Consider the following 7,645-nt stretch of genomic DNA (forward strand, 5'->3'; position numbering starts at 1 on the left):
CCGGCTGGAGAAGGGGCTGAATGGCCTCCTCCTGTTCCTGTGTAACAGGATGGAGAAGGGGCTGAATGGGGCGTCCTCCTGTTCCTGTGTAACAGTCTGGAGAAGGGGCTGAATGGCCTCCTCCTGTTCCTGTGTAACAGTCTGGAGAATGGACTGAATGGCCTCCTCCTGTTCTTGTGTAACAGGCTGGAGAAGGGACTGAATGGGGCCTCCTCCTGTTCCCTGTGTAACAGGATGGAGAAGGGGCTGAATGGCCTCCTCCTGTTCCTGTGTAACAGGCTGGTGAAGGGGCTGAATGGCCTCCTCCTGTTCCTGTGTAACAGGCTGGAGAAGGGACAGAATGGGGCCTCCTCCTTTTCCAGTGTAACAGGCTGGAGAAGGGGCAGAATGGGGCCTCCTCCTGTTCCCTGTGTAACAGGCTGGAGAAGGGGCTGAATGGGGCCTCCTCCTGTTCCCTGTGTAACAGGCTGGAGAAGGGGCTGAATGGCCTCCTCCTCTTCCTGTGTAACAGACTGGAGAAGGGGCTGAATGGGGCCTCCTCCTGTTCCTGTGTAACAGGCTGGAAAAGGGACTGAATGGGGCCTCCTCCTGTTCCTGTGTAACAGGCTGGTGAAGGGACTCAATCCCCTCCTCCGGTTCCTGTGTAACCGGCTGGAGAAGTGTCTGAATGGCCACCTCCTGTTCCTGAGTAACAGGCTGGAGAAGGGGCTGAATGGGGCCTCCTCCTGTTCCTGTGTAACAGTCTGGAGAAGGGGCTGAATGGCCTCCTCCTGTTCCTGTGTAACAGGCTGGAGAAGGGGCTGAATGGCCTCCTCCTGTTCCTGTGTAACAGTCTGGGGAAGGGGCTGAATGGCCTGCTCCTGTTCCTTTGTTACAGGCTGGAGAAGGGACTGAATGGGGCCTCCTCCTGTTTCTGTGTGACAGACTGGAGAAGGGGCTGAATGGCCTCCTCCTGTTCCTGTGTAACAGGCTGGGGAAGGGGCTGAATGGGGCCGCCTCCTGTTCCTGTGTAACAGGCTGGAGAAGGGTCTGAATGGGGCCTCCTCCTGTTCCTGTGTAACAGGCTGGAGAAGGGACTGAAACCACTCCTCCTTTTCCTGTGTTACCGGCTGGAGAAGGGGCTGAATGGCCTCCTCCTGTTCCTGTGTAACAGCCTGGAGAAGGGGCTGAATGTGGCCTCCTCCTGTTCCTGCGTAACAGGCTGGAGAAGGGGCTGAATGGGGCCTCCTCCTGTTCCTGTGAAAGTCTGGAGAAGGGGCTGAATGGCCTCCTCCTGTTCCTGTGTAACAGGCTGGAGCAGGGGCTGAATGGCCTCCTCCTGTTCCTGTGTAACAGTCTGGAGAAGGGGCTGAATGGCCTCCTCCTGTTCCTGTGTAACAGGCTGGAGAAGGAGCTGAATGGCCTCCTCCTGTTCCTGTGTAACAGTCTGGAGAAGGGGCTGAATGGCCTCCTCCTGTTACTGTGTAACATCAGGAGAAGGGGCTGAATGGCCTCCTCCTGTTCCTGTGTAACAGGCTGGAGAAGGGGCTGAATGACCTCCTCCTGTTCCTGTGTAACAGAGTGGAGAAGGGGCTGAATGGCCTCCTCCTGTCCCTGTGTAACAGGCTGGAGAAGGGTCTGAATGGGGCCTCCTCCTGTTCCTGTGTAACAGGCTGGAGAAGGGGCTGCATGGGGCCTCCTCCTGTTCCTGTGTAACAGGCTGGAGAATGGGCTGAATGGGGCCTCCTCCTGTTCCCGTGTAACAGTCTGGAGAAGGGGCTGAATGGCCTCCCCCTGTTCCTGTGTAACAGGCTGGAGAAGGGGCGGAATGGGGCCTCCTCCTGTTCCTGTGTAACAGGCTGGAGAAGGGGCTGAATGGGTCCTCCTCCTGTTCCTGTGTAACAGTCTGGAGAAGGGGCTGAATGGCCTCCCCCTGTTCCTGTGTAACAGGCTGCAGAAGGGGCTGAATGGCCTTCTCCTGTTTCTGTGTAACAGCCTGGAGAAGGGGCTGAATGGCCTCCTCCTGTTCCCTGTATAACAGGCTGGAGAAGGGGCTGAATGGCCTCCTCCTGTTACTGTGTAACAGGCTGGAACAGGGGCTGAATGGCCTCCTCCAGTTCCTGTGTAACAGACTGGAGAAGGGGCTGAATGGCCTCCTCCTGTTCCTGTGTAACATTCTGGAGAAGGGTCTGAATGGGGCATTCTCCTCTTCCCTGTGTAACAGGGTGGAGAAGGGGCTGAATGGGGCCTCCTCCTGTTCTCTGTGTAACAGGCTGGAGAAGGGTTTGAATGGGGCCTCCTCCTGTTCCCTGTGTAACAGGCTGGAGAAGGGGCTGAATGGGGCCTCCTCCTGTTCCTGTGTAACAGGCTGGAGAAGGGGCTGAATGGCCTCCTCCTGTTCCCTGTGTAACAGGCTGGAGAAGGGGCTGAATGTGGCCTCCTCCTGTTCCCTGTGTAACAGGCTGGAGAAGGGGCTGAATGGGGCCTCCTCCTGTTCCGTGTAACAGGCAGGAGAAGGGACTGAATCCCCTCCTCCTGTTCCAGTGTAACCGGCTGGAGAAGGGGCTGAATGGCCTCCTCCTGTTCCTGTGTAACGGGCTGGAGAAGGGGCTGAATGGGGCCTCCTCCTGTTCCTGTGTAACAGGCTGGAGAAGTGGCTGAATGGGGCCTCCTCCTGTTCCTGTGTAACAGTCTGGAGAAGGCGCTGAATGGCCTCCTCCTGTTCCTGTGTAACAGGCTGGAGAAGGGGCTGAATGGCCTCCTCCTGTTCCTGTGTAACAGTCTGGAGTAGGGGCTGAATGGCCTCCTCCTGTTCCTGTGTAACAGGCAGGAGAAGGGGCAGAATGGGTCCTCCTCCTGTTCCTGTGTAACAGGCTGGAGAAGGGGCTGAATCATCTCCTCCTGTTCCTGTGTAACCGGCTGGAGAAGGGGCTGAATTGGGCCTCCTCATGTTCCTGTGTAACAGGCAGGAGAAGGGGCTGAATGGCCTCCTCCTGTTCCGTGTGTAATAGGCTGGAGAAGGGGCTGAATGGGGCCTCCTCCTGTACCCTGTGTAACAGGCTGGAGAAGGGGCTGAATGGCCTCCGCCTTTTCCCTTTGTAACACTCTGGAGACGGGGCTGAATCCCCTCCTCCTGTTCCTGTGAAACCGGCTGGAGAAGGGGCTGAATTGGGCCTCCTCCTGTTCCTGTGTAACAGGCAGGAGAAGGGGCTGAATGGCCTCCTCCTGTTCCGTGTGTAACAGGCTGGAGAAGGGGCTGAATGGGGCCTCCTCCTGTTCCCTGTGTAACTGGCTGGAGAAAGGGCTGAATGGCCTCCGCCTTTTCCCTTTGTAACAGACTGGAGACGGGGCTGAATGGCCTCCTCCTGTTCCTGTGTAACCGGCTGGAGAAGGGACAGAATGGCCTCCTCCTGTTCCTGTGTAACAGGCTGGAGAAGGGGCTGAATGGGGCCTCCTCCTGTTCCTGTGTAACCGGCTGGAGAAGGGACAGAATGGCCTCCTCCTGTTCCTGTGTAACAGGCTGGAGAAGGGGCTGAATGGCCTCCTCCTGTTTCTGTGTAACAGACTGGAGAAGGGGCTGAATGGGGCCTCCTCCTGTTCCTGTGTAACAGGCTGGAGAAGGGTCTGAATGGGGCCTCTTCCTGTTCCTGTGAAACAGGCTGGAGAAGGGGCTGAATGGCGCCTCCCCCTGTTCCTGTGTAACAGGCTGGAGAAGGGGCTGAATGTGGCCTCCTCCTGTCCCTGTGTAACAGGCTGGTGTAGGGGCTGAATGGCGCCTCTCCTGTTCCCTGTCTAACAGGCTGGAGAAGGGGCTGAATGGGGCCTCCTCCTGTTCCTGTGGAACAGGCTAGAGAAGGGGCTGAATCCCCTCCTCCTGTTCCTGTGTAACAGGCTGGAGAAGGGGCTGAATGGGGCCTCCTCCTGTTCCCTCTGTAACAGGCTGGAGAAAGGGCTGAATGGGGCCTCCTCCTGTTCCTGTGTAACAGTCTGGAGAAGGGTCTGAATGGCCTCCTCCTGTTCCTGTGTAACAGGCTGGAGAAGGGGCTGAATGGCCTCCTACCGGTTCCTGTGTAACAGTCTGGAGAAGGGGCTGAATGGCCTCCTCCTGTTCCTGTGTAACAGTCTGGAGAAGGGGCTGAATGGCGTCCTCCTGTTCCTGTGTAACAGGCTGGAGAAGGGGCTGAATGGGGCCTCCTCCTGTTCCTGTGTAACATCAGGAGAAGGGGCTGAATGGCCTCCTCCTGTTCCTGTGTAACAGGCTGGAGAAGGGGCTGAATGGGGCCTCCTCCTGTTCCTGTGTAACAGGCTGGAGAAGGGGCTGAATGGGGCCTCCTCCTGTTCCTGTGTAACCGGCTGGAGAAGGGGCTGAATGGCCTCCTCCTGTTCCTGTGCAACTGGCTGGAGGAGGGGCTGAATCCCGTCCTCCTGTTCCTGTGTAACAGGATGGAGAAGGGGCTGAATGGAATCCTCCTGTTCCTGTGTAACAGGCTGGAGAAGGGGCTGAATGGCATCCTCCTGTTCCTTTGTAACAGGCTGGAGAAGGGACTGAATGGGGCCTCCTCCTGTTCCTGTGTCACAGGCTGGAGGAGGGGCTGAATGTGGCCTCCTCCTGTTCCTGTGTAACAGGCTGGGGTAGGGGCTGAATGGGGCCTCCTCCTGTTTCCTGTGTAACAGGATGGAGAAGGGGCTGAATGGCCTCCTCCTGTTCCTGTCTAACTGCCTGGAGAATGGGCTGAATGGGGCCACCTCCTGTTCATGTGTAACAGGCTGGAGAAGGGGCTGAATGGGGCCTCCTCCTGTTCCTGTGTAACAGGCTGGAGAAGGGGCTGAATGGGGCCTCCTCCTGTTCATGTGTAACAGGCTGGAGAAGGGGCTGAATGGGGCCTCCTCCTGTTCCTGTGTAACAGGCAGGAAAAGGGGCTGAATGGCCTCCTCCTGTTCCTGTGTAACAGACTGGAGAAGGGGCTGAATGGGGCCTCCTCCTGTTCCTGTTTAACAGGTTGGAGCAGGGACTGAATGGGGCCTCCTCCTGTTCCAGTGCAACAGGCAGGAGAAGGGGCTGAATGGGGCCTCCTCCTGTTCCTGTGTAACAGTCTGGAGAAGGGGCTGAATGGCCTCCTCCTGTTCCTGTGTAACAGTCTGGAGAAGGGGCTGAATGGCCTCCTCCCGTTCCTGTGTAACAGTCTGGAGAAGGGTCTGAATGGCCTCCTCCTATTCCTGTGTAACAGGCTGGAGAAGGGGCTGAATGGCCTCCTACCGGTTCCTGTGTAACAGTCTGGAGAAGGGGCTGAATGGCCTCCTCCTGTTCCTGTGTAACAGTCTGGAGAAGGGGCTGAATGGCGTCCTCCTGTTCCTGTGTAACAGGCTGGAGAAGGGGCTGAATGGGGCCTCCTCCTGTTCCTATGTAACAGTCTGGAGAAGGGGCTGAATGGGGCCTCCTCCTGTTACTGTGTAACATCAGGAGAAGGGGCTGAATGGCCTCCTCCTGTTCCTGTGTAACAGGCTGGAGAAGGGGCTGAATGACCTCCTCCTGTTCCTGTGTAACAGGCTGGAGAAGGGGCTGAATGGGGCCTCCTCCTGTTCCTATGTAACAGTCTGGAGAAGGGGCTGAATGGGGCCTCCTCCTGTTACTGTGTAACATCAGGAGAAGGGGCTGAATGGCCTCCTCCTGTTCCTGTGTAACAGACTGGAGCAGGGGCTGAATGGGGCCTCCTCCTGTTCCTGTGTAACAGTCTGGAGAAGGGGCTGAATGGCCTCCTCCTGTTCCTGTGTAACAGTCTGGAGAAGGGGCTGAATGGCCTCCTCCTGTTCCTGTGTAACCGTCTGGAGAAGGGGCTGAATGGTCTCCTCCTGTTCCTGTGTATCAGGCTGGAGAAGGGGCTGAATGGGCCTCCTCCTGTTCCTGTGTAACAGGCTGGAGAAGGGGCTGAATGGGGCCTCCTCCTGTTCCAGTGTAACAGGCTGGAGAAGGGGCTGAATGGGGCCTCCTCCTGTTCCTGTGTAACAGGCTGGGGAAGGGGCTGAATGGGGCCTCCTCCTGTTCCTGTGTAACAGTCTGGAGAAGGGGCTGAATGGCCTCCTCCTGTTCCTGTGTAACAGTCTGGAGAAGGGGCTGAATGGCCTCCTCCTGTTACTGTGTAACAGGCTGGAGAAGGGGCTGAATGGGGCCTCCTCCTGTTACTGTGTAACATCAGGAGAAGGGGCTGAATGGCCTCCTCCTGTTCCTGTGTAACAGGCTGGAGAAGGGGCTGAATGACCTCCTCCTGTTCCTGTGTAACAGGCTGGAGAAGGGGCTGAATGGTGCCTCCTCCTGTTCCTTTGTAACAGGCTAGAGAAGGGGCTGAATGGGACCTGCTCCTGTTCCTGTGTAACATTCTGGAGAAGGGACTGAATGGGGCCTCCTCCTGTTCCCTGTGTAACACGCTGGAGAAGGGGCTGAATGGGGCCTCCTCCTGTTCCTGTGTAACAGGCTGGAGAAGGGGCTGAATGGGGCCTCCTCCTGTTCCTGTGTAACAGGCTGGAGAAGGGGCTAAATGGGGCCTCCTCCTTTTCCTGTGTAACAGGCTGGAGAAGGGACTGAATCCCCTCCTCCTGTTCCTGTGTAACCGGTTGGAGGAGGGGCTGAATGGCCTCCTCCTGTTCCTGTGTAACAGCCTGGAGAAGGGGCTGAATGGGGCCTCCTCCTGTTCCTGTGTAACAGGCTGGAGAAGGGGCTGAATGGCCTCCTCCTGTTCCTGTGTAACAGCCTGGAGAAGGGGCTGAATGGGGCCACCTCCTGTTCCTGTGTAACAGGCTGGATAAGGGGCTGAATGGCCTCCTCCTGTTCCCTGTGTAACAGGCTGGAGAAGGGGCTGAATGGGGCCTCCTCCTGTTCCTGTGTAACAGGCTGGAGAAGGGGCCGAATGGCCTCCTCCTGTTCCCTGTGTAACGGGCTGGAGAAGGGGCTGAATGGGGCCTCCTCCTGTTCCTGTGTAACAGGCAGGAGAAGGGGCTGAATGTCCGCCTCCTGTTCCTGTGTTACAGGATGGGGAAGGGGCTGAATGGCCTCCTCCTGTTCCTGTGTAACAGGCTGGAGAAGGGGCTGAATGTGGCCTCCTCCTGTTCCTGTGTAACAGGCTTGAGAAGGGGCTGAATGGGGCCTCCTCCTGTTCCTGTGTAACAGTCTGGAGAAGGCGCTGAATGGCCACCTCCTGTTCCTGTGTAACAGGCTGGAGAAGGGGCTGAATGGCCTCCTCCTGTTCCTGTGTAACAGTCTGGAGAAGGGGCTGAATCGCCTCCTCCTGTTCCTGTGTAACAGGCTGGAGAAGAGGCTGAATGGCCTCCTCCTGTTCCTGTGTAACAGGCTGGAGAAGGGGCTGAATGGGGCCACCTCTTGTTCCTGTGTAACAGGCTGGAGAAGGGGCTGAATGGCCTCCTCCTGTTCCTGTGTAACAGGCTGGAGAAGGGGCTGAATGGGGCCTCCTCCTGTTCCTGTGTAACAGGCTGGAGAAGGGGCTGAATGGGGCCTCCTCCTGTTCCTGTGTAACAGGCTGGAGAAGGGGCTGAATGGGGCCTGCTGCTGTTCCTGTGTAACAGGCTGGAGAAGAGGCTAAATGGGGCGTCCTCCTGTTCCTGTGTAAGTGACTGGAGAGGGGGCTGAATGGGTCCTCCTCCTGTTCCTGTGTAA

Source organism: Mustelus asterias, unplaced genomic scaffold (genome assembly GCF_964213995.1).
Source record: "Mustelus asterias unplaced genomic scaffold, sMusAst1.hap1.1 HAP1_SCAFFOLD_64, whole genome shotgun sequence".
Taxonomy (NCBI): domain Eukaryota; kingdom Metazoa; phylum Chordata; class Chondrichthyes; order Carcharhiniformes; family Triakidae; genus Mustelus; species Mustelus asterias.